General features: G+C 43.5%; 1 protein-coding gene across 1 annotated transcript in view; it reads left to right on the forward strand.

The window, feature by feature from the left end:
- The first annotated feature begins 2,630 nt into the window (after positions 1–2,630).
- The window catches only part of FRMPD3 (FERM and PDZ domain containing 3), a 304,332-nt gene continuing 280,353 nt past the window's right edge, over positions 2,631–26,609 (forward strand). Inside the window, exon 1 of the mRNA XM_075259354.1 lies at positions 2,631–2,978. The gene's annotated coding sequence lies outside the window, so the exon portion shown is untranslated. The remainder of the gene's footprint in view (positions 2,979–26,609) is intronic.

The following is a 26,609-nucleotide window of genomic DNA, read 5'->3' on the forward strand; positions in this document are numbered from 1 at the left end:
TGTTTACTCCAAGTCGGGCTAGGATTTCTCCCCTCAGCTTGGTATAGTCCCTGGCGTCTGTCTCACACAGATCATAATACGCCTTTTGTGGCTCCCCGGTTAAAAAAGGCGCCACGACATCTGCCCACTGTTCTTTTGGCAGCTTTTCTCGCAACCCGCTCAAAAACATGTAAATACGCTTCCACGTCGTCTGTGGATGTCATCTTTTGTAGCAAACTCTGTACAGCAGCTCGAGCAGTGGGTCTCACCTCTTGGGACTCAGCAGAAGACGCTCTCCCCAGCTTTTGAGCAGCCAAGGTCTCACTCAACGCAGTCAACTGCTTCATGAACATCAGATTCATTTCTTGTTGCCATTTTTCAGAGGCCTCCATTGCATGCTGTTGCCGCCTCTCAGCATCCACCTGGGCCTGTCCAAGCAACTTAACCAGGTCTTCCATTGCGGCAGCGTTCATCTTTTGTTCTACCACCGCCTTCACCCAGGACATCCAGTGATAGAGCGAGAGAAAAAAAAAAGGTATCTGTCTCTTTAAGAGCTGTTTTAAACTGGGCTTGCCCGCATCCGAAGCACCAAATGTGGGGGAGATAGGCTCAGCGGTAGCAGCAGCGGACCCAGACAGTCAGAGACAGACACCAAAATCAGTTTGAACAGGGTTTTAGCCCTATGTGTTTATTTTGCAAAAAGGTTTAAAGGTGTTGGCAAACAAAATAAACAGGCCTTTACTTCAGGCAAAAACAGCAACACAAATACCTGCCCGGCTAGGCGACTAACTACACAGAAGCAATCTGTCTATACGTGTGGCTTGCTTCAACCACACGGACAAAACAAAGCAACAAAAATACAAGCTGTGCAGCACCCACTGGTCTCACCAGTTTTCAGTTAGGATGGACAGGACCTGGCTCCACCACTCTCCCCCAGGAACTGCCCAGGACAGAAGTCTGGAGAGGCTTTATAGGCCTGTGATTAGGCCTAACTGTTCCCACCTGTACATGAAAGCTCCTTCCTGCAGTAGGATGAGAAGGGGTTAATACTGACATATGCCTTACTACAGCTATTGAAGCCCTCACTCACCAGACATATGAGAGGACTCTAGGGGAGATATAGCGTCCTTCCAGGACTTTTCCTGTCATTTTCTTACAATATATATACTGTATATATATATATATATATATATATATATATATATATATATATATATAATGTAGAGAGAGAGAGGCGGCTATTGGTGTCATTTTTATTTATAATAGGGAAACTCTATAAGGAGGGGCTATTATTTATAAGTGGGCCAATATTGATAATGTGGGCTATTATTTATGAGAAGGTTATTATTAATAAGGGGTACTATTGGAGCACTATTATTTATGAAATGGGCTATGCTATCCTACTAATTTTATAAATGTGAAAGTTTGTGTTTGGATGGGTTCGAATGAAATTTGGCACATAGATAGTTTGTAACCTCGATTAAAACATATGCTTCTTTTTATCCCAGTAGTTCACGACTGTTATGAATTTATGTTCACATACTATATTATACTGCTCTTGCCTGCAGTTTATCTCAGCTTCTGATAAAGCCAGGTTTGTTATCTCTCTATGTAAACACTCAGCTAACCCTCTGTCCATTCTGTATATGCATTTGCATATTATCTGATCAGCTCCAGGCAACATGCTGACACACTGGATGGAAAAACGCCTTTAATCCAAATTGACAGTTTGCTACTTTTAAAAATACCGGGAAAAAGAAAATCTAATTTTCTGCAAAAATCTAAAACAAAGACATCTATGAACGTAGCCAGAAGTCAAGCGGAGCCGACCGGGATCATCGGCGCCAACAACAAGCTCATTATATGGTGTCCCAGCAAGCTGCTGAGATGCTGGAACAATCATGGGCACAACGCAAGGAATGAGTTCAGCGGCGGGCCAGCTTAACAGCTGCCGAAACGCCGGAGCAGGCGAATCATCGACGCCAACAACAAGCTCATTATATTGCGTCCCAGCATGCTGCTGAGATGCCGGAACAATCACGTGCACAGTGCAAGGAACGAGTTTAGCGGCAGGCAAGCTTGACAATTGCCGAAATGCCGGAGCAGGCGAATATCAATGCCAACAACACACTCATTATGTGGCTTCCCAGTGAGTTGCTGAGATGCCGGAACAATCACAGGCATGGCGTGAGGATCAAGTTCAGCAACTAGACATCGTTAGAGATATCTTAAGAGATACCGAAATGCTGGAGCAAGCAAACCATTGATGGCAGCAATTTACTGAATATAGGCGGATCATCGACGCCAACAACACGCAGACAAAGTTGCGGGCAGAGGCTACTTACTGATAAGGGGGAACTATTACTGATATGTGGCACTATTTATAAGCAGGGACTATTATTTATAAGAAGATGCTATAATGAGGGGGGTGCAAACATGTATTTGATGGTACAAAGGTGGTTATTTGAATTGTGTGCTGGCATAAGGAGGGGTGCTGGTTACTGTTTTGGGGGGCAAAAAGGGGGCGTCATTAAAGGAGCTGCCCCTGGAAATATGATGGCATTGTTGGTGTATCAGCAGTTGGGGCCCTGCATTTAATTTTGCCCAGGTCCACAGTTTATCTACAACCGACCCTGAACGCAACCATTGCAAATCCACCATCATTCCCCACTCCTATATCTATAATTTGCTATGCTATTCACTGCCTTCCCTCTGTTTCTCTCCATCCGCTTTACAGTACTTGTTTTTCCTCAAGCCTTTTCCCCACCTCCCAGTCTTTCCTTCTCCTCTTGCACCAGCAAAAATTAATTCCCCCTCCCTCTGTCTGACTCTTTCCCTCTATGCCCTGAATGAATGAATGTTTCCACCATCTCTTTCCAATGCTCTCCTCCCCCTTTTTCCCTATACATCTCACTCACCTCCCTCTCATCTGCACTGACTTCTTTTCTATTTGACAAAACAGTGGCTGGCTTCCCTACTCTGCTGCAGCCATCAAACAGGTAATATGCATACATAGGTAACGTTCATACTCATATATATGTTGTATGTATGAATGTGGAATCTGCATTCCCCTGAATTATATAGAGTCTTCCAGGATGTATATTAATGCATACATGATATATAATTGCGAATGTGTGTGTGTGTGTGTGTGTGTGTGTGTATATATATATATATATATATATATATATATATATATATATATATATAGACAGGATATGTACTGTTATTTGTGCTATATGCCCAATGTTTTCTGCATTCTGCACAAATCTGTATTTGCTATTAGCCTTTGCAGACTATTTTGTATGCTAGTTGCGCATCTGAGGCGTGAGGTATTATTAACCCTTGAACTTCCAGATTACTGTGCACAGCAATTGGGCATTGGGAAAATTCATATTGAAAGGGTTTTTGACACCAGCAACCAAAGATTCAGCAGCTGGGTTACTGCAAACAGATGCTAAAGCAGCATTAATGCACTAGGAACCTGTTCTTGAGAATGCAGATGTTATATTAGCAATAAAGCATTCAGCTGAATACTGCAAGGAGATGTGACGGACAAAAAGGCACTTAGGAACTTGGCTGCTACATAGAAGATATTCTGGGGTAACAAGAAGATAAATAAAGAAGGCATATATTGTGGGCTCAGTAAGGAATTTTCAGACATATGCCAGTGTTGAAAGTTTAATCGGATGCTGTGTTGTGCAAAGATGGACATTTGTACATAGGTAGCCACACTGCTAATACATATGAATAAATGTTAAAAATGAAAGAAGATATAAACAGGAAAAATTGCATATAGCTATACAATAATTTCATCTGAATTAGAATAATGCAATAGGGTTTGTTCATCTTACAAGAGCTTTAATTCTGAAAAAATATGATGTAATATGCAAATCATTTTCAACATCCCATTATATATGAGATATTTTGTCATGAAGACGTTCAAGGCAAAGTTATCCCCAAGGGTCTAACTCCTTCCATACACGAAAACAGAGCCCTGTGATTGCACTGAGAAACACACTGCAGTCATCCTCCTTCAGTCGTCTATGTGCAAAAAAATGGCTAATCCCTGAGAACAACAGGTTGCATTTCAATGCATGGCCACCTTCAATTCAGTAACAAAGAAGTTTCTTCACAATAATAATCATTGTGTAATCTATTCTTCCCTATGACAAAGCAGAGGTATTTAATGTGTGTACATAATTACAGGGCTCTGATAGTGGTGATTGCATGTCTTCTTGATCTATGCTGTGGATGCACAATCAGCCTATGTTGGACAAATAAGTTCTGCCTCTATCAAAGCTTTTTCATTATGACAAATAAGATGTTAGGCTAGGTTCTCATCTGCGTCGGAGTCTCCGTTAGAGACCTCCCTGCAAAAATCACTGAATATCGTCAAAGAAAAAAGTCCTGCATGGAGGGCTTTTCTCTCCACTGGTTTCAGTATAAAAATGGTGAAAACCGCACGGACACCTGGCGGATCCAATTATGCTGTCTATGGGTAACCACTGTTTGAGCGGTCCAGTTCTCCATTGTTTGAGTCTACTGGCAAACCAGAACAACTGAGAGTCTAGTGAAAGTGTGAACCTATCCTTAATTGCAAATATTTGTTTGGTAGATCTAAGTAATCATTCTGTAATCATACAAACTGCTATGTATGAAATGTTAATTCTATTTTTAAATGGAAAGCAAATGGAAAAATAAAAAGATAGATAAAAAGAGACAGAAGTCAAATGTATGAAAAAAGCAGACTTTTATTAGCTGTGCTGCTTGTTTTTGTATATAGTTTGATAGATAGATAGATAGATAGATAGATAGATAGATAGATAGATAGATAGTAGCCACGGCACTTCGTTTTTTGCAAATATTACATTGTGAACAAGCAGAAGGGGTTTTTCAGTAATTAAAAGTTATCCGCTGTCCACAGGATAGCACGGAACTGATCAGTGGGGGTCTGACATCTGGGATCTCCAATGATAATAGGAATTGGTCCCACGTACCCTGTATGAGTAGAGCAGAAGGAATTTGAGAGTGGTGAACGGAAAGGCATTGGTTTGTGTTAGAGGATTTGCTTGCATTTTAGTAACATTTAAAAAAGGTTTTCTGACTTCAATTTTGAAATATCTAAATTTAGGATTTTCCAAATTGTGAGTAACACAATTTAGGAAATATTCTAATATAGAACAAGGTAGAACATGTGATAAGTATTGTTTATGGCACATCATTTACAAGGAGTAAAAACATAGCAGATGTAATCATGACTGATTAAAGTTTAATCTTGGTAAACTTTAAAAAGAATAAGTAGTCTGGAAGTTATTCAAAATGTAACTGAAATAAAAGATTATGTTAAACAAGATTTCTAGATTACTAATGGATATAAGTTGTCTAGAAAGCTTGTTTAACATACTTTGTTTTATTTCAGTTAGATGGAGGATGTAACATGCTTGATATAACAAAGTAGCTAACTAAATGCAAAAGAACAGCGAAGTGGTGTAATAAATGCACATTTAAATAATTGAATGATTCCAATGATATCAGCACGACCCATCAACCACTTAATGTTTATAGGGATGCCCCAACTCATGCCAGATGACATGAGATGGAAGGGTGGGCCATGTTGGATTTCAACAGAAGAGGTAAGTCAAACAAAGTATTGTAACAGTGGCCATCCACTATGTAATTAGTCCAGCCCTTCCTCCCGCCACTTACTGTAAATCCATCTTGATTTTTTAAGGTAACTAAATTATAGGGAGTGAACAGCAAATTCACTAGAAGGGCAGGAACCTAACTGGTGGCTGCAAATTTAGAGACTTTTTCTTTTTTAAAAAACTATCATGATGGTCCAGAATTTGTCTGACAGACAAGTGACTATTTAAACGTGCACTTCAAGCTCTAGCCTTTAATTAGTCCACGTGTGACTGAGTTTATGGGCGTTCAGAGACCTGATTATCCTACTGTCTTTGAAATATATGCCTTAGATCTTGTAATATGACAAACCCTGGTGAAAAAATGTACATATGATATGGATTAGTTGTGTCATTGACTGTCATCAATTTGAATTCCAAAATAATCAAAATAATTATTTTTGCTGTATCCTGGGTCATATTTAGAGATGAGCGAACACTAAAATGTTCGAGGTTCGAAATTCGATTCGAACAGCCGCTCAATGTTCGTGTGTTCGAACGGGTTTCGAACCCCATTATAGTCTATGGGGAACAGATACTCGTTAAGGGGGAAACCCAAATCCGTGTCTGGAGGGTCACCAAGTCCACTATGACACCCCAGGAAATGATGCCAACACCTCTGGAATGACACTGGGACAGCAGGGGAAGCATGTCTGGGGGCATCTAACACACCAAAGACCCTCTATTACCCCAACATCACAGCCTAACAACTACACACTTTACACACTCAATACCACCTCTCTGACAGTAGGAAAACACCTTGAAACATGTGTATTTGGCACTTGCAGTGAGGAGAGCTTGTCACCAGCAGTGAATTTGGCCCTTGTAGTAAGTTGAGGTTGGCACCAACATTTGTTTTGAAAATCAGGGTGGATTGAGTCTCTAACCAGCAGAGTTTGGGCAAATTCATGGTGGAGGGAGCCTCTAAACACCCCAGTTTGGGCAAATTCATGGTGGAGGGAGCCTCTAAAAACCCCAGTTTGGACCAATTCATGGTGGAGGGAGCCTCTAACCAGCCCAGTGTGGGCAAATTCATGGTGGAGGGAGCCTCTAAAAAACCCAGTTTGGACCAATTCATGGTGGAGGGAGCCTCTAACCAGCCCAGTTTGGGCAAATTCATGGTGGAGGGAGCCTCTAAAAAACCCAGTTTGGACCAATTCATGGTGGAGGGAGCCTCTAACCAGCCCAGTTTGGGCAAATTCATGGTGGAGGGAGCCTCTAAAAAACCCAGTTTGGACCAATTCATGGTGGAGGGAGCCTCTAACCAGCCCAGTTTGGGCAAATTCATGGTGGAGGGAGCCTCTAAACAGCCCAGTTTGGGCAAATTCATGGTGGAGGGAGCCTCTAAACAGCCCAGTTTGGGCAAATTCATGGTGGAGGGAGCCTCTAACCAGCCCAGTTTGGACCAATTAATGGTGGAGGGAGCCTCTAACCAGCCCAGTTTGGGCAAATTCATGGTGGAGGGAGCCTCTAAACAGCCCAGTTTGGACCAATTCATGGTGGAGGGAGCCTCTAAAAAACCCAGTTTGGACCAATTCATGGTGGAGGGAGCCTCTAAACAGCCCAGTTTGGGCAAATTCATGGTGGAGGGAGCCTCTAACCAGCCCAGTTTGGACCAATTCATGGTGGAGGGAGCCTCTAACCAGCCCAGTTTGGGCAAATTCATGGTGGAGGGAGCCTCTAAACAGCCCAGTTTGGACCAATTCATGGTGGAGGGAGCCTCTAAAAAACCCAGTTTGGACCAATTCATGGTGGAGGGAGCCTCTAAACAGCCCAGTTTGGGCAAATTCATGGTGGAGGGAGCCTCTAACCAGCCCAGTTTGGACCAATTAATGGTGGAGGGAGCCTCTAAACAGCCAAGTTTTGGGAAATTCATGGTGGAGGGAGCCTCTAACCAGCCCAGTTTGGACCAATTAATGGTGGAGGGAGCCGCTAAACAGCCCAGTTTGGACCAATTCATGGTGGAGGGAGCCTCTAAAAACCCCAGTTTGGACCAATTCATGGTGGAGGGAGCCTCTAAAAAACCCAGTTTGGACCAATTCATGGTGGAGGGAGCCTCTAACCAGCCCAGTTTGGACCAATTAATGGTGGAGGGAGCCTCTAAACAGCCAAGTTTGGACCAATTCATGGTGGAGGGAGCCTCTAAAAACCCCAGTTTGGACCAATTCATGGTGGAGGGAGCCTCTAACCAGCCCAGTTTGGGCAAATTCATGGTGGAGGGAGCCTCTAAACAGCCCAGTTTGGGCAAATTCATGGTGGAGGGAGCCTCTAACCAGCCCAGTTTGGACCAATTAATGGTGGAGGGAGCCGCTAAACAGCCCAGTTTGGACCAATTCATGGTGGAGGGAGCCTCTAAAAACCCCAGTTTGGACCAATTCATGGTGGAGGGAGCCTCTAAAAAACCCAGTTTGGACCAATTCATGGTGGAGGGAGCCTCTAACCAGCCCAGTTTGGACCAATTAATGGTGGAGGGAGCCTCTAAACAGCCAAGTTTGGACCAATTCATGGTGGAGGGAGCCTCTAAAAACCCCAGTTTGGACCAATTCATGGTGGAGGGAGCCTCTAAAAAACCCAGTTTGGACCAATTCATGGTGGAGGGAGCCTCTAACCAGCCCAGTTTGGACCAATTAATGGTGGAGGGAGCCTCTAAACAGCCAAGTTTGGACCAATTCATGGTGGAGGGAGCCTCTAAAAACCCCAGTTTGGACCAATTCATGGTGGAGGGAGCCTCTAACCAGCCCAGTTTGGGCAAATTCATGGTGGAGGGAGCCTCTAAACAGCCCAGTTTGGGCACATTCATGGTGGAGGGAGCCTCTAACCAGCCCAGTTTGGACCAATTAATGGTGGAGGGAGCCGCTAAACAGCCCAGTTTGGACCAATTCATGGTGGAGGGAGCCTCTAAAAACCCCAGTTTGGACCAATTCATGGTGGAGGGAGCCTCTAACCAGCCCAGTTTGGGCAAATTCATGGTGGAGGGAGCCTCTAAACAGCCCAGTTTGGGCAAATTCATGGTGGAGGGAGCCTCTAACCAGCCCAGTTTGGACCAATTAATGGTAGAGGGAGCCGCTAAACAGCCCAGTTTGGACCAATTCATGGTGGAGGGAGCCTCTAAAAACCCCAGTTTGGACCAATTCATGGTGGAGGGAGCCTCTAAAAAACCCAGTTTGGACCAATTCATGGTGGAGGGAGCCTCTAACCAGCCCAGTTTGGACCAATTCATGGTGGAGGGAGCCTCTAAAAACCCCAGTTTGGACCAATTCATGGTGGAGGGAGCCTCTAACCAGCCCAGTTTGGGCAAATTCATGGTGGAGGGAGCCTCTAAAAAGCCCAGTTTGGGCAAATTCATGGTGGAGGGAGCCTCTAACCAGCCCAGTTTGGACCAATTAATGGTGGAGGGAGCCGCTAAACAGCCCAGTTTGGACCAATTCATGGTGGAGGGAGCCTCTAAAAACCCCAGTTTGGACCAATTCATGGTGGAGGGAGCCTCTAAACAGCCCAGTTTGGGCAAATTCATGGTGGAGGGAGCCTCTAACCAGCAGAGTTGGTGGAAATCAGGGTGGAGGGAGCCTAGTATTAGCAGAATTGTGCAACGCTTATGGTGGATGAGTATGAGGATGCGGAGGAATTGGAGAGGTTGAGTACAGACATGGAGTTTCATGTTGGGGTGCTTTACACAGGTGGGCACAAAAATGACGGCTCTACCCAGTGGTGGTTCATTTTTATCAAAGTGAGCCGGTCGGCACTCTCAGCTGACAGACGGGTGCGCTTGTCAGTGATGATGCCACCGGCTGCACTGAACACCCTCTCAGATAGGACGCTGGCGGCAGGACAGGACAGCACCTCCAAGGCATATAGGGCAAGTTCAAGCCACAGGTCCAACTTCGACACCCAATACGTGTAGGGCGCAGAGGGGTCGGAGAGGACAGGGCTGTGGTCGGAAAGGTATTCCCGCAACATGCGCCTATACTTCTCACGCCTGGTGACACTAGGACCCTCCGTGGCGGCACTTTGGCGAGGGGGTGCCATCAAGGTGTCCCAGACCTTAGACAGTGTGCCCCTCGTTTGTGTGGACCGGTGAGAACTTGGTTGCCTACTGGAGGAACTGCCCTCCCTGCCGCCAACGTCACATGCTGGAAACATCTCCATCATATTCTGCACCAATTGCCTGTGGCAAGCATTGATGCGATTGGCCCTCCCCTCTACCGGAATAAAAGACGAGATGTTGTTTTTATACCGGGGGTCAAGGATAGCAAAGTTCCAGTACTGGTTGTCCTCCATGATTTTGACAATACGCTTGTCGGTTGTAAAGCACCCCAACATGAACTCAGCCATGTCTGCCACAGTGTTAGTTGGCATGACTCCTCTGGCCCCACCGGAAAGTTCAATCTCCATTTCCTCCTCATCCTCCATGTCTACCCATCCGCGCTGCAACAATGGGACGATTCGAAGTTGCCCGGAAGCCTCCTGTATCACCATCACATCATCGGACAACTCTTCTTCCTCCTCCTCCTCCTCCTCCTCCATTAAACGCAGTGAAGCGGACAGATGTGTGGACCTACTCTCCAGCTGTGACGGATCGGATGCTATCCCTAACTCCTCTGTGTGATCTGAGTTATCCCTGATGTCAATCAGGGATTCTCTCAGAACACACAAGAGCGGGATTGTAAGGCTCACCATCGCATCCTCAGAGCTCACCCTCCTTGTGGACTCCTCAAAGACCCGTAGGATGTCACAAAGGTCTCTCATCCATGGCCACTCATGGATGTGAAACTGAGGCAGCTGACTTTGTGGCACCCTAGGGTTTTGTAGCTGGTATTCCATCAAAGGTCTCTGCTGCTCAACCACTCTATTCAACATCTGAAACGTTGAGTTCCAGCGTGTGGGGACGTCGCACAAAAGCCGGTGTTGTGGCACATGCAGGCGTTGCTGGAGAGATTTTAAGCTAGCAGCGGCTACTGTCGACTTGCGAAAGTGGGCGCACATGCGCCGCACTTTCACCAGTAGCTCTGGAACATTGGGGTAGCTCTTTAGGAAACGTTGCACCACTAGGTTGAAGACGTGGGCCAGGCATGGAACATGTTGGAGTCCGGCAAGCTCCAGAGCTGTTACCAGGTTCCGGCCGTTATCACAAACGACCATGCCTGGGCCCAGGTGCAGCGGCTCAAACCATATTGCCGTCTCATCGAGGAGGGCATCCCTCACCTCGGAGGCAGTGTGCTGTCTGTCCCCCAAGCTGATCAGCTTCAGCACAGCCTGCTGACGTCTACCAACGCCAGTGCTGCAACGTTTCCAACTCGTAGCTGGGGTCAATCTAACAGCGGAGGAGGAGGCGGTGGCGGAGGAGGAGGCGGTGGCGGAGGAGGAGGCGGTAGAGGAGGAGGAGGAGGGGGGTGTTCTTCTCGTGTCCCTGCCAGGAATGTTAGGCGGGGAGACGAGGTACACCGGGCCAGTTTGGGAAGCAGTCCCAGCCTCAACTACATTCACCCAGTGTGCCGTCAGTGAAATGTAGCGTCCCTGTCCGCATGCACTTGTCCACGCGTCGGTGGTCAAGTGGACCTTTGTGCAAAGCGCGGAACTAAGGGCCCGCCTGATGTTGAGTGACACGTGCTGGTGCAAGGCGGGGACGGCACACCGGGAGAAGTAGTGACGGCTAGGGACGGCATAGCGAGGTGCCGCAGTTGCCATCAGGTCCAGGAAGGCGGGAGTTTCAACAAGCCGGAACGCCAACATCTCCTGGGCCAGCAGTTTAGCGATGTTGGCGTTCAAGGCTTGCGCGTGTGGGTGGTTAGCAGTGTATTTCTGCCGCCGCTCCAATGTCTGAGAGATGGTGGGTTGTTGTAAAGAAACGCCTGATGGTGCCTTTGATGGTGCAGGAGAAGGAGATAAGACAGGACCAGGGGAGGATGAGGTAGAAGTCAACAAAGTGGCGGAGGCAGATGAAGTGGTGTCCTGGCTCGTCCTCTGGAGTGCATCGCCAGCACAGTCAGCAGTGGCAGTGGCAGAGGCAGAGGCAGTGGCAGAGGCAGTGGCAGTGGCGTGAACGGCAGGCAGCCTTTGTCCTGCCGTTGCTGCCTGCCACTGATTCCAGTGCTTGGATTCCAAATGACGGCGCATTGAAGTGGTGGACAGGTTGCTCTTCTCAGAGCCCCTAATCAATTTCGAGAGGCAAATTGTGCAGACAACACTATATCTGTCCTCGGCGCATTCCTTGAAAAAACTCCACACCTTCGAGAAACGTGCCCTCGAGGTGGGAGTTTTTCGGGGCTGGGTACGAACTGGAACATCTTGGGAGATTCCGGGTGTGGCCTGGCTTTGCCTAAGCTGCTGACCTCTGCCTCTGCCTCTAGCTACCCTTTTTGGTGCTGCACCTGCCTCAACATCCACACTACTTTCCCCGTTTGACATCCCCCCTGTCCAGGTCGGGTCAGTGTCCTCATCATCCACCACTTCCTCTTCCAACTCCTGTCTCATCTCCTCCTCCCGCACAATGCGCCGGTCAACTGGATGCCCTGACGGCAACTGCGTCACATCATCGTCGATGAGGGTGGGTTGCTGGTCATCCACCACCAAATCGAACGGAGATGGAGGAGACTCTAGTGTTTGAGCATCTGGACACAGATGCTCCTCTGTTAGGTTCGTGGAATCGTGACGTGGAGAGGCAGGTTGAGGGACAATGAAAGGAGCGGAGAACAGCTCTGGGGAGCAGGGACAGTTTGGGTTATTGTTCTGTAAAGCTTCGGAATTTTGGGAGGAAGGAAGACAAGACTGTTGGGTAATAGGAGGAGAGGAGGCAGAGTCTGACTGGCTGCTGGACAATGTGCTGTAAGCGTTCTCTGACAGCCATTGCAAGACCTGTTCCTGGTTCTCGGGCCTACTAAGGTTTGTACCCTGCAGTTTAGTTAATGTGGCAAGCAACCCTGGCACTGTGGAGTGGCGCAATGCTTGCTGCCCCACAGGAGTAGGCACGGGACGCCCTGTGGCTTCACTGCTACCTTGCTCCCCAGAACCATTCCCCCGACCTCGCCCACGGCCTCGTCCACGTCCCTTTCCGGGAGCCTTGCGCATTTTGAATTCCTAGTTAGAAATTGGCACTGTATACCAGTAGTAAAAATTGTGGGTGCACGTAACCCCAATATATTCTTTGAATTCCCAGTCAGACACTGGCACTATATGGCAGTAGCAAGAAATGAGGGTATTTGTATTCCCAATATATTCTTTGAATTCCCAGTCAGACAATGGCACTGTATACCAGTAGTAAAAATTGTGGGTGCACGTAACCACAATATATTCTTTGAATTCCCAGTCAGACACTGGCACTATATGGCAGTAGCAAGAAATGAGGGTATTTGTATTCCCAATATATTCTTTGAATTCCCAGTCAGACAATGGCACTGTATACCAGTAGTAAAAATTGTGGGTGCACGTAACCCCAATATATTCTTTGAATTACCAGTCAGAAACTGGCACTATATGGCAGTAGCAAGAAATGAGGGTATTTGTATTCCCAATATATTCTTTGAATTCCCAGTCAGACAATGGCACTGTATACCAGTAGTAAAAATTGTGGGTGCACGTAACCACAATATATTCTTTGAATTACCAGTCAGAAACTGGCACTATATGGCAGTAGCAAGAAATGAGGGTATTTATAACCCCAATATATTCTTTGAATTCCCAGTCAGACAATGGCACTGTATACCAGTAGTAAAAATTGTGGGTGCACGTAACCCCAATATATTCTTTGAATTCCCAGTCAGACACTGGCACTATATGGCAGTAGCAAGAAATGAGGGTATTTGTATTCCCAATATATTCTTTGAATTCCCAGTCAGACAATGGCACTGTATACCAGTAGTAAAAATTGTGGGTGCACGTAACCCCAATATATTCTTTGAATTACCAGTCAGAAACTGGCACTATATGGCAGTAGCAAGAAATGAGGGTATTTGTATTCCCAATATATTCTTTGAATTCCCAGTCAGACAATGGCACTGTATACCAGTAGTAAAAATTGTGGGTGCACGTAACCACAATATATTCTTTGAATTACCAGTCAGAAACTGGCACTATATGGCAGTAGCAAGAAATGAGGGTATTTGTATTCCCAATATATTCTTTGAATTCCCAGTCAGACAATGGCACTGTATACCAGTAGTAAAAATTGTGGGTGCACGTAACCACAATATATTCTTTGAATTACCAGTCAGAAACTGGCACTATATGGCAGTAGCAAGAAATGAGGGTATTTGTATTCCCAATATATTCTTTGAATTCCCAGTCAGACAATGGCACTGTATACCAGTAGTAAAAATTGTGGGTGCACGTAACCACAATATATTCTTTGAATTACCAGTCAGAAACTGGCACTATATGGCAGTAGCAAGAAATGAGGGTATTTATAACCCCAATATATTCTTTGAATTCCCAGTCAGACAATGGCACTGTATACCAGTAGTAAAAATTGTGGGTGCACGTAACCCCAATATATTCTTTGAATTCCCAGTCAGACACTGGCACTATATGGCAGTAGCAAGAAATGAGGGTATTTGTATTCCCAATATATTCTTTGAATTCCCAGTCAGACAATGGCACTGTATACCAGTAGTAAAAATTGTGGGTGCACGTAACCCCAATATATTCTTTGAATTACCAGTCAGAAACTGGCACTATATGGCAGTAGCAAGAAATGAGGGTATTTGTATTCCCAATATATTCTTTGAATTCCCAGTCAGACAATGGCACTGTATACCAGTAGTAAAAATTGTGGGTGCACGTAACCACAATATATTCTTTGAATTCCCAGTCAGACACTGGCACTATATGGCAGTAGCAAGAAATGAGGGTATTTGTATTCCCAATATATTCTTTGAATTCCCAGTCAGACAATGGCACTGTATACCAGTAGTAAAAATTGTGGGTGCACGTAACCACAATATATTCTTTGAATTACCAGTCAGAAACTGGCACTATATGGCAGTAGCAAGAAATGAGGGTATTTATAACCCCAATATATTCTTTGAATTCCCAGTCAGACAATGGCACTGTATACCAGTAGTAAAAATTGTGGGTGCACGTAACCCCAATATATTCTTTGAATTCCCAGTCAGACACTGGCACTATATGGCAGTAGCAAGAAATGAGGGTATTTGTATTCCCAATATATTCTTTGAATTCCCAGTCAGACAATGGCACTGTATACCAGTAGTAAAAATTGTGGGTGCACGTAACCCCAATATATTCTTTGAATTACCAGTCAGAAACTGGCACTATATGGCAGTAGCAAGAAATGAGGGTATTTGTATTCCCAATATATTCTTTGAATTCCCAGTCAGACAATGGCACTGTATACCAGTAGTAAAAATTGTGGGTGCACGTAACCCCAATATATTCTTTGAATTCCCAGTCAGACACTGGCACTATATGGCAGTAGCAAGAAATGAGGGTATTTGTATTCCCAATATATTCTTTGAATTCCCAGTCAGACAATGGCACTGTATACCAGTAGTAAAAATTGTGGGTGCACGTAACCCCAATATATTCTTTGAATTACCAGTCAGAAACTGGCACTATATGGCAGTAGCAAGAAATGAGGGTATTTATAACCCCAATATATTCTTTGAATTCCCAGTCAGACAATGGCACTGTATACCAGTAGTAAAAATTGTGGGTGCACGTAACCCCAATATATTCTTTGAATTCCCAGTCAGACACTGGCACTATATGGCAGTAGCAAGAAATGAGGGTATTTGTATTCCCAATATATTCTTTGAATTCCCAGTCAGACAATGGCACTGTATACCAGTAGTAAAAATTGTGGGTGCACGTAACCCCAATATATTCTTTGAATTACCAGTCAGAAACTGGCACTATATGGCAGTAGCAAGAAATGAGGGTATTTGTATTCCCAATATATTCTTTGAATTCCCAGTCAGACAATGGCACTGTATACCAGTAGTAAAAATTGTGGGTGCACGTAACCACAATATATTCTTTGAATTACCAGTCAGAAACTGGCACTATATGGCAGTAGCAAGAAATGAGGGTATTTATAACCCCAGTATATTCTTTGAATTCCCAGTCAGACAATGGCACTGTATACCAGTAGTAAAAATTGTGGGTGCACGTAACCCCAATATATTCTTTGAATTCCCAGTCAGACACTGGCACTATATGGCAGTAGCAAGAAATGAGGGTATTTGTATTCCCAATATATTCTTTGAATTCCCAGTCAGACAATGGCACTGTATACCAGTAGTAAAAATTGTGGGTGCACGTAACCCCAATATATTCTTTGAATTACCAGTCAGAAACTGGCACTATATGGCAGTAGCAAGAAATGAGGGTATTTGTATTCCCAATATATTCTTTGAATTCCCAGTCAGACAATGGCACTGTATACCAGTAGTAAAAATTGTGGGTGCACGTAACCACAATATATTCTTTGAATTACCAGTCAGAAACTGGCACTATATGGCAGTAGCAAGAAATGAGGGTATTTGTATTCCCAATATATTCTTTGAATTCCCAGTCAGACAATGGCACTGTATACCAGTAGTAAAAATTGTGGGTGCACGTAACCACAATATATTCTTTGAATTACCAGTCAGAAACTGGCACTATATGGCAGTAGCAAGAAATGAGGGTATTTGTATTCCCAATATATTCTTTGAATTCCCAGTCAGACAATGGCACTGTATACCAGTAGTAAAAATTGTGGGTGCACGTAACCACAATATATTCTTTGAATTACCAGTCAGAAACTGGCACTATATGGCAGTAGCAAGAAATGAGGGTATTTATAACCCCAATATATTCTTTGAATTCCCAGTCAGACAATGGCACTGTATACCAGTAGTAAAAATTGTGGGTGCACGTAACCACAATATATTCTTTGAATTACCAGTCAGAAACTGGCACTATATGGCAGTAGCAAGAAATGAGGGTATTTATAACCCCAATATATTCTTTGAATTCCCAGTCAGACAATGGCACTGTATACCAGTAGTAAAAATTGTGGGTGCACGTAACCACAATATATTCTTTGAATTACCAGTCAGAAACTGGCACTATATGGCAGTAGCAAGAAATGAGGGTATTTATAACCCCAATATATTCTTTGAATTCCCAGTCAGACAATGGCACTGTATACCAGTAGTAAAAATTGTGGGTGCACGTAACCCCAATATATTCTTTGAATTCCCAGTCAGACACTGGCACTATATGGCAGTAGCAAGAAATGAGGGTATTTGTATTCCCAATATATTCTTTGAATTCCCAGTCAGACAATGGCACTGTATACCAGTAGTAAAAATTGTGGGTGCACGTAACCCCAATATATTCTTTGAATTACCAGTCAGAAACTGGCACTATATGGCAGTAGCAAGAAATGAGGGTATTTGTATTCCCAATATATTCTTTGAATTCCCAGTCAGACAATGGCACTGTATACCAGTAGTAAAAATTGTGGGTGCACGTAACCCCAATATATTCTTTGAATTCCCAGTCAGACACTGGAACTATATGGCAGTAGCAAGAAATGAGGGTATTTGTATTCCCAATATATTCTTTGAATTCCCAGTCAGACAATGGCACTGTATACCAGTAGTAAAAATTGTGGGTGCACGTAACCCCAATATATTCTTTGAATTACCAGTCAGAAACTGGCACTATATGGCAGTAGCAAGAAATGAGGGTATTTGTATTCCCAATATATTCTTTGAATTCCCAGTCAGACAATGGCACTGTATACCAGTAGTAAAAATTGTGGGTGCACGTAACCCCAATATATTCTTTGAATTCCCAGTCAGACACTGGCACTATATGGCAGTAGCAAGAAATGAGGGTATTTGTATTCCCAATATATTCTTTGAATTCCCAGTCAGACAATGGCACTGTATACCAGTAGTAAAAATTGTGGGTGCACGTAACCCCAATATATTCTTTGAATTCCCAGTCAGACACTGGCACTATATGGCAGTAGCAAGAAATGAGGGTATTTGTATTCCCAATATATTCTTTGAATTCCCAGTCAGACAATGGCACTGTATACCAGTAGTAAAAATTGTGGGTGTATATAGCCCCAATTCTATTGCTAGGGGACTTGCAGGGTATTTCTGGGGTGAAGGTGGGGGGGCACACCGTTGGAACGGGTATCGGGGTATATATCGGGTATACGGGAATACACTGACAGTGTATTCCATTCAGGATCCTGGGAAAGCTGGGTTGCAGCGATTGAGCCCGTCAGTGCCACGTTACACTGACAAGCTTCTCCCTGGAATTTAGCTCTTATAAGAGCTGTTGTGGTTGTCTTCTCCTTCCTATCCTAGCCTGTCCCTGCCTACCCAGAATCTAAGCCCTAGCTAGCTGGACGGAAACCTCCGTCCTCGGTGAATTGCAAGCTCAGAATGACGCGAACCTGGGCGGCGCTGTTCTTTTAAATTAGAGGTCACATGTTTTCGGCAGCCAATGGGTTTTGCCTACTTTTTTCAACGTCACCGGTGTCGTAGTTCCTGTCCCACCTACCCTGCGCTGTTATTGGAGCAAAAAAGGCGCCAGGGAAGGTGGGAGGGGAATCGAGTAATGGCGCACTTTACCACGCGGTGTTCGATTCGATTCGAACATGCCGAACAGCCTAATATCCGATCGAACATGAGTTCGATAGAACACTGTTCGCTCATCTCTAGTCATATTTATTTTTAAAAACAGGTATATGTGCTGATTTTCCTTTAATTGTCTGATGATAAGATTGCTGATGATAAGCTTAATTTTAATTTCTGTCCTGTTTCTCCAAGATCTCAACATAATCAGGTATACACCAATGTTTGTAAAATATTTATGGGCCAGGAATTTGTGTGTTGAGGATCTACGTTCCTTACATTATTATTATTATTATTATTATTATTATTATTATTATTATTATTATTATTATTATTATTATTATTATTATTATTTATTATTATTATTATTGCCAACATATTTCTCAGCACTATACAAATCAGAGGGTACATGAACAGACATTATTTGACATTACAATGTGACAAAGAACTAATGTAATAATATATGTAAACAATACGAGTGAGAGCCCTGCTTACAAGAGTTTACAATCTATGAGGAAACAGGGAGTCACAATAGGTAGGAAGGCTTGTTTAGTACAATGGTCCAGCCATCTTTTAATAAATAAGATCATATAACTGAAGCTGAATGAGCCAGCCACCAGCAAAATATATAGAATATACATTTCAGGCAACAGTTTCCTTTAGAGAGAAGTTAATAAACATTTGACCATTATTTTGCTCCAATCTGTAGGTTGTCTGTACTGTTAAATAGTAGTAGTGGTGGTTCCACTGGGAAAATTATATTCAAATGGTCATCCTTGTGTAGAATGTGATGTTGTTGCCTTGAACTATTTCTTGCTACCTCTATCTGTAGTTCATAGATCACATTTAGACATGACAAGAAATTGCTTACTTCTTTTTTTTCTGCACTGGATAAGTTAACTTTAGGGATTTAGTGGGTCTGGCAATTTAATAATCGATTTCTAAAATGGAATGACCTTTTTTCTTTCCCGTTTATTCCGGTCTGTTGGACTTTATATCTAAAGTCCTGGCTACAGGTTCTATATTGTTCTTGTAGTGAAAACTGTCCCATCTGAGCTACAGTTAGGGTCAGAAATATTTGGACAGTGACACAATTTTCGCGAGTTGGGCTCTGCATGCCACCACATTGGTTTTGAAATGAAACCTCTACAACAGAATTCAAGTGCAGATTGTAACGTTTAATTTGAAGGGTTGAACAAAAATATCTGATAGAAAATGTAGGAATTGTACACATTTCTTTACAAACACTCCACATTTTAGGAGCTCAAAAGTAATTGGACAAATAAACATAACCCAAACAAAATATTTTTATTTTCAATATTTTGTTGCGAATCCTTTGGAGGCAATCACTGCCTTAAGTCTGGAACCCATGGACATCACCAAACACTGGGTTTCCTCCTTCTTAATGCTTTGCCAGGCCTTTACAGCCGCAGCCTTCAGGTCTTGCTTGTTTGTGGGTCTTTCCGCCTTAAGTCTGGATTTGAGCAAGTGAAATGCATTCTCAATTGGGTTAAGATCTGGTGATTGACTTGGCCATTGCAGAATGTTCCACTTTTTTGCACTCATGAACTCCTGGGTAGCTTTGGCTGTATGCTTGGGGTCATTGTCCATCTGTACTATGTAGCGCCGTCCGATCAACTTGGCAGCATTTGGCTGAATCTGGGCTGAAAGTATATCCCGGTACACTTCAGAATTCATCCGGCTACTCTTGTCTGCTGTTATGTCATCAATAAACACAAGTGACCCAGTGCCATTGAAAGCCATGCATGCCCATGCCATCACGTTGCCTCCACCATGTTTTACAGAGGATGTGGTGTGCCTTGGATCATGTGCCGTTCCCTTTCTTCTCCAAACTTTTTTCTTCCCATCATTCTGGTACAGGTTGATCTTTGTCTCATCTGTCCATAGAATACTTTTCCAGAACTGAGCTGGCTTCTTGAGGTGTTTTTCAGCAAATTTAACTCTGGCCTGTCTATTTTTGGAATTGATGAATGGTTTGCATCTAGATGTGAACCCTTTGTATTTACTTTCATGGAGTCTTCTCTTTACTGTTGACTTAGAGACAGATACACCTACTTCACTGAGAGTGTTCTGGACTTCAGTTGATGTTGTGAACGGGTTCTTCTTGACCAAAGAAAGTATGTGGCGATCATCCACCACTGTTGTCATCCGTGGACGCCCAGGCCTTTTTGAGTTCCCAAGCTCACCAGTCAATTCTTTTTTTCTTAGAATGTACCCGACTGTTGATTTTGCTACTCCAAGCATGTCTGCTATCTCTCTGATGGATTTTTTCTTTTTTTTCAGCCTCAGGATGTTCTGCTTCACCTCAATTGAGAGTTCCTTTGACCACATGTTGTCTGGTCACAGCAACAGCTTCCAAATGCAAAACCACACACCTGGAATCAACCCCAGACCTTTTAACTACTTCATTGATTACAGGTTTACGAGGGAGACACCTTCAGAGTTAATTGCAGCCCTTAGAGTCCATTGTCCAATTACTTTTGGTCCCTTGAAAAAGAGGAGGCTATGCATTACAGAGCTATGATTCCTAAACCCTTTCTCCGATTTGGATGTGGAAACTCTCATATTGCAGCTGGGAGTGTGCACTTTCAGCCCATATTATATATATATAATTGTATTTCTGAACATGTTTTAGTAAACCGCTAAAATAACAAAACTTGTGTCACTGTCCAAATATTTCTGGCCCTAACTGTATGTAGGATGATCAAATGATTGTTCACACAGAAATATGTTTTATAAACTCTTTCATGCAAGTGTTCACAAAGTTAAATGAAAGGTTGAGAGTTACAACTGTTCTAGACTGTTTCTGTGACTACTATCGAAGTTGATAAGGGTTATGAAAAAAATATGTTCACTATTCTACACTGCTTCCGTAACTCCAATTTAACTCTGTTGAATTTATGGGAACTGTATAGAACTGCCATTTTCAGCTATTTATGTAACTCCTGACCTGGTGATCAGGATTAACTACAGTGTATTCTTATCTCAGTCATAACTGCTTATATATAGTTCATAGTTCATAGTTCAATGATAGGTTCATGGTAGGATTGCATTCTTTGTATACTTTATGGAACTTTATTGTTACGTATCATCTTTCCAGTTTTTCCAGACACATTGTGATGTGTCTTGTTTATAATACAGGAGCCGGAAAATTATAGAACAATCAACATTTTTGGGGTAATTGTGGTCTCTGTAGTCTGCATGACACTAAACCATCTAGAGAAGAAAAGTAAAATTTGAAAAACAGCTCAACGTAACAGATAAGTAATGTAACACTCACTGTGTAGATGAATTCAGCCGACAGTCTCTTGTTTGTGTAGATAAACACAATGGCAGGTGCATGGATATCCTCGGCTGAAAAAATTGGTCTTGAAAGTAGCAATAAAATATATATCCAGCACTCTGCTTGTTGTGTATTTATTGTTAAAATGTAACCTTTATTGGATCATCAAAATCTTGACCGAGATTAAAAAATGGAGACAAAATCCATGGCGTACAGGCAGGAGAAAAGCTTGGATTTTGTCTCCATTTTTTAATCTCTGTCAAGATTTTGATGATCGAATAAAGGTTATATTTTAACAAGAAATACACAACAAGCAGAGTGCTGGATATATATATTATTGTTACTTTCAACATCTAGAGAAGGAGTCACTGACAGCAGGACCCATTTAAGCAGATTAAACTTCTTTAGTCACTAAGGTCCTGCATGCCCCTTATCAGATTTGTGGCCTTCTGTTGAACCTTTTAAACTTTATGTACTGGTGCTCAGAACTAAATTGCATAATCCATTTGGGGCTGCAACAATTACTTATAAGGTGGTAATATTACATCCTTGTCCCCTGAGTCTAATTTTTAATAGAATACAGTATCCTGCTGGCTTTAGAAACAGCTGATTATCATTGCATGCTGTAATTTTATGTATCATCTACAAGTAAACAATTCCAAAAAGGAGCAAAATGGGGAAAGAAAAAATATCTAAAACATAACCTTTAATAAAGTCATTTAAAATATCAAACACAGGTATAAAAGGTGTAGCATTTAGCCAAAATAGCTGATAAACATCTCCACAATGTGGTAAATAGCCACAAAAAGACAAGTCACTACAATATAATTAATTAATGGACACGGCGGTCCCACGTCAGGAAAAGAAACCAGTAATAACTTACCCACTGGGTGTGGTTGACATGGAGACGTGGAGACGTGTATCAAATCCAGGGGGTCAGCATAAAACGTGCTAATAACTAGCAAAGTTGTAAAGAGGCAAGGTATACTATCCCTGAACTGTTACATATCAACAGGGAGGGGACTAATAAGCCCTAATACCTAAACACGGGGTCGCCTCCCTAACTGGCCGGCGCCCCGTCAGGAACCTCACCCTATTACTGGGATCTGTCCCTAATGCGACCCTCCTAGAGTAATATGTGAATAAGAAAAAAGAAGTGTGCGTAGAAATGAAATTACACAATTAGGCATACAATCTCAGCATGCCCAGATAGACATAAATTACTTTAACAAACCCGACATGCATGTTTCGTGGTGCCCAAAGCACCCACTCATCAGGGGTAGTAGTCAATGCCAATAGAAACACGTGAGAATACAAGTACAGATTCACACACACATGCTCACCATGGGGGAACAATCTACTTTAGTATGTCTAAAAAGTAGCATGCAAACCAACCCTGGTGTAGAGTGGCTAAATAAAGGACAAACTATGTAGCAGAGAATGCACTAATTGAAAAACATTCCCCTCCCACACTCCGGAGTGCCGGACAGTGCACGTCCTATGTTCCCCTCACGAGAGACGCGCCAAATGCGCACCTTTTAAAAAGACAGCCACAGTGCGCATGCGCGAGTGACCGAACACCCGCGCATGCGTAAATTACACTGAGATCGGAGCTATAGCGGGCGCATGCGCGATATACCCTATACGCGCTCGCGTCCCCGATAAGCAACAGAGGAAATAAAAAGTAAGTATCCTCTAAAACAGGCAGCATCTAATCAATCTCTGCTAACCATAGGATTAAACAGGAACATACTCTCGCCCCAATAGCAGGAGCAGAGAACAAGCCTGAAGGCATAGTGGGATAGTACCCATATGCTGTATGTTTTATACTGTCCACTAGATCTGTATTACAGTAAACCAGACAAGGTAGACAAAAAAGGGGGTATTCAAACTGGTCAGATATCCCAGGTACAGGAAAAATACTCAAAACATGCCCAGTGGTCAAAAAAGAAACAAAATGCCAGAATACACATCAAATAAATGGGGCAAAACTAAGTTGTTCATTAAGGCCCCCCGGGTGGACCGTTTGTAGCCTAAAAATCCACTTGGTCTCTGTTTGTGTGACCAATCTATCCCAATCACCCTTGCGTGCTGGGAATTTAACCAAATCGATACCCATAAACCTCAATTGCGTGAAATCTCCTGCATGCACATCGCGAATGTGTCGTGCAATTGGAGTATCACGTGCATGCCGGATGTCGCCCAAATGCTCGCCCACCCGTCTCCGAAACTCCCTAACTGTCTTACCGACATATTCAATGCCACATTGGCAAATGGCACGATAGATCACGCCTTTAGAACGACAATTGATAAAGTGTCGGATAGTGTAGCTTACACCTGTCACCTGACTTACAAAGGATTTGCCACAAGCGATGAATGGACAAGCCACACATCCACTACATCTATAACAGCCCTTTGTCTGGACTGATAACCAATTCAAAGTGGCAACCGGACCTACAAAATGACTATTAACAACTCGATCCCTGATATTTCGCCCTCTCCGGTATGTAATTTGAGGCCGTGGTCCTACCACCGGCGCGATATCAGGGTCCATTAAGAGGATCCTCCAATGTTTGTTAATAATATCTCTCACGGGTGCAAAAGCCCCATCATAAGTAGCTATGAGCCTAATTAGACCCTCATCCGGGCTCTTGGTCTTGGGTATCAAAAGTTGTGTCCGATCACTTCTAAGGGCAAATTGGTAAGCTTTTCGTATGACAGAATCGGGATACCCCCTGGCCTGAAATCTAGTTCTAAGGTCATCCGCTTGAACCTTAAACTCCTGAAGAGTGGTGCAATTCCGACGCAATCGCAAGAATTGACCCTTAGGAATACCCCTCTTCAAAAACGACGGGTGATGACTCTCCCACCTCAACAAGGAATTGGTGGCGGTGGATTTTCGAAAAATTGTGGTATGTATGTCACCACCCGCCGTTTTAAAGATTTTAACATCCAAGAAGGGTAGACTAAAAGGGTCAATTTCAAAGGTAAAACGGAGGCCAATGTGGTTATCGTTAAGGGATCCAATGAAATGTTCAAACTCACATTTGGTTCCTTCCCACACGACGAAAATATCGTCAATATAGCGAGCCCACACGTGAACCCGCCCGAGCCAGTCGCCCTCCCCCTCACCCGGACCCAGCGAATGCTCCCACCAGCCCAGGAACAAATTAGCGTACGATGGTGCACAAGGGCTACCCATCGCACAGCCCCTGAGCTGGTGGAAGATCCGCTGGTCAAAGATGAAATAATTCCGGGTGAGGGAGAACTCGAGCAACCGCAGGACGAATTCCGTGTGGGCCCGTAAACGACTGCCGCGGGTCTCAAGGAAAGACCGAACTGCCAACAGGCCAAACTTATGGGGGATCGACGAGTATAAAGCTTCCACATCAATTGAAGCTAATTGACATTGGTCATCAATATGGGTACCTTCCAATCTCTTCAATAGATCAGTGGTATCTTTTACAAAAGAAGGAAGTGCACATACAAAGGGGGCCATGATACGGTCTAAATATATACCAATATTCTCACATAGCGCCCCCACCCCCGAGACGATCTTGTCTACCTTGTCTGGTTTACTGTAATACAGATCTAGTGGACAGTATAAAACATACAGCATATGGGTACTATCCCACTATGCCTTCAGGCTTGTTCTCTGCTCCTGCTATTGGGGCGAGAGTATGTTCCTGTTTAATCCTATGGTTAGCAGAGATTGATTAGATGCTGCCTGTTTTAGAGGATACTTACTTTTTATTTCCTCTGTTGCTTATCGGGGACGCGAGCGCGTATAGGGTATATCGCGCATGCGCCCGCTATAGCTCCGATCTCAGTGTAATTTACGCATGCGCGGGTGTTCGGTCACTCGCGCATGCGCACTGTGGCTGTCTTTTTAAAAGGTGCGCATTTGGCGCGTCTCTCGTGAGGGGAACATAGGACGTGCACTGTCCGGCACTCCGGAGTGTGGGAGGGGAATGTTTTTCAATTAGTGCATTCTCTGCTACATAGTTTGTCCTTTATTTAGCCACTCTACACCAGGGTTGGTTTGCATGCTACTTTTTAGACATACTAAAGTAGATTGTTCCCCCATGGTGAGCATGTGTGTGTGAATCTGTACTTGTATTCTCACGTGTTTCTATTGGCATTGACTACTACCCCTGATGAGTGGGTGCTTTGGGCACCACGAAACATGCATGTCGGGTTTGTTAAAGTAATTTATGTCTATCTGGGCATGCTGAGATTGTATGCCTAATTGTGTAATTTCATTTCTACGCACACTTCTTTTTTCTTATTCACATATTACTCTAGGAGGGTCGCATTAGGGACAGATCCCAGTAATAGGGTGAGGTTCCTGACGGGGCGCCGGCCAGTTAGGGAGGCGACCCCGTGTTTAGGTATTAGGGCTTATTAGTCCCCTCCCTGTTGATATGTAACAGTTCAGGGATAGTATACCTTGCCTCTTTACAACTTTGCTAGTTATTAGCACGTTTTATGCTGACCCCCTGGATTTGATACACGTCTCCACGTCTCCATGTCAACCACACCCAGTGGGTAAGTTATTACTGGTTTCTTTTCCTGACGTGGGACCGCCGTGTCCATTAATTAATTATATTGTAGTGACTTGTCTTTTTGTGGCTATTTACCACATTGTGGAGATGTTTATCAGCTATTTTGGCTAAATGCTACACCTTTTATACCTGTGTTTGATATTTTAAATGACTTTATTAAAGGTTATGTTTTAGATATTTTTTCTTTCCCCATTTTGCTCCTTTTTGGAATTGTTTATATAGTATTGAGCAATTTTTCTTATATTACTGGATTTTCTTGGAATCATCTACAAGTACACACAGGTCATTTTCTACCAGTGACTCTCCCAACATTACTCCTCCTAGCACACATGTCGCATGCAGATTATTTCTCCCCAGATACATAACTTTACATTTATTCACATTGAATCTCATTTGTCATGCAAACGCCCAAACACATCCTCTAAATTCTGTACTATATTACATAGCTTTGTGACACCTGCAAAAATATAGACAGTGCTATTAA

The sequence above is a fragment of the Leptodactylus fuscus genome, chromosome 11 (genome assembly GCF_031893055.1).
Source record: "Leptodactylus fuscus isolate aLepFus1 chromosome 11, aLepFus1.hap2, whole genome shotgun sequence".
NCBI classification, from domain to species: domain Eukaryota; kingdom Metazoa; phylum Chordata; class Amphibia; order Anura; family Leptodactylidae; genus Leptodactylus; species Leptodactylus fuscus.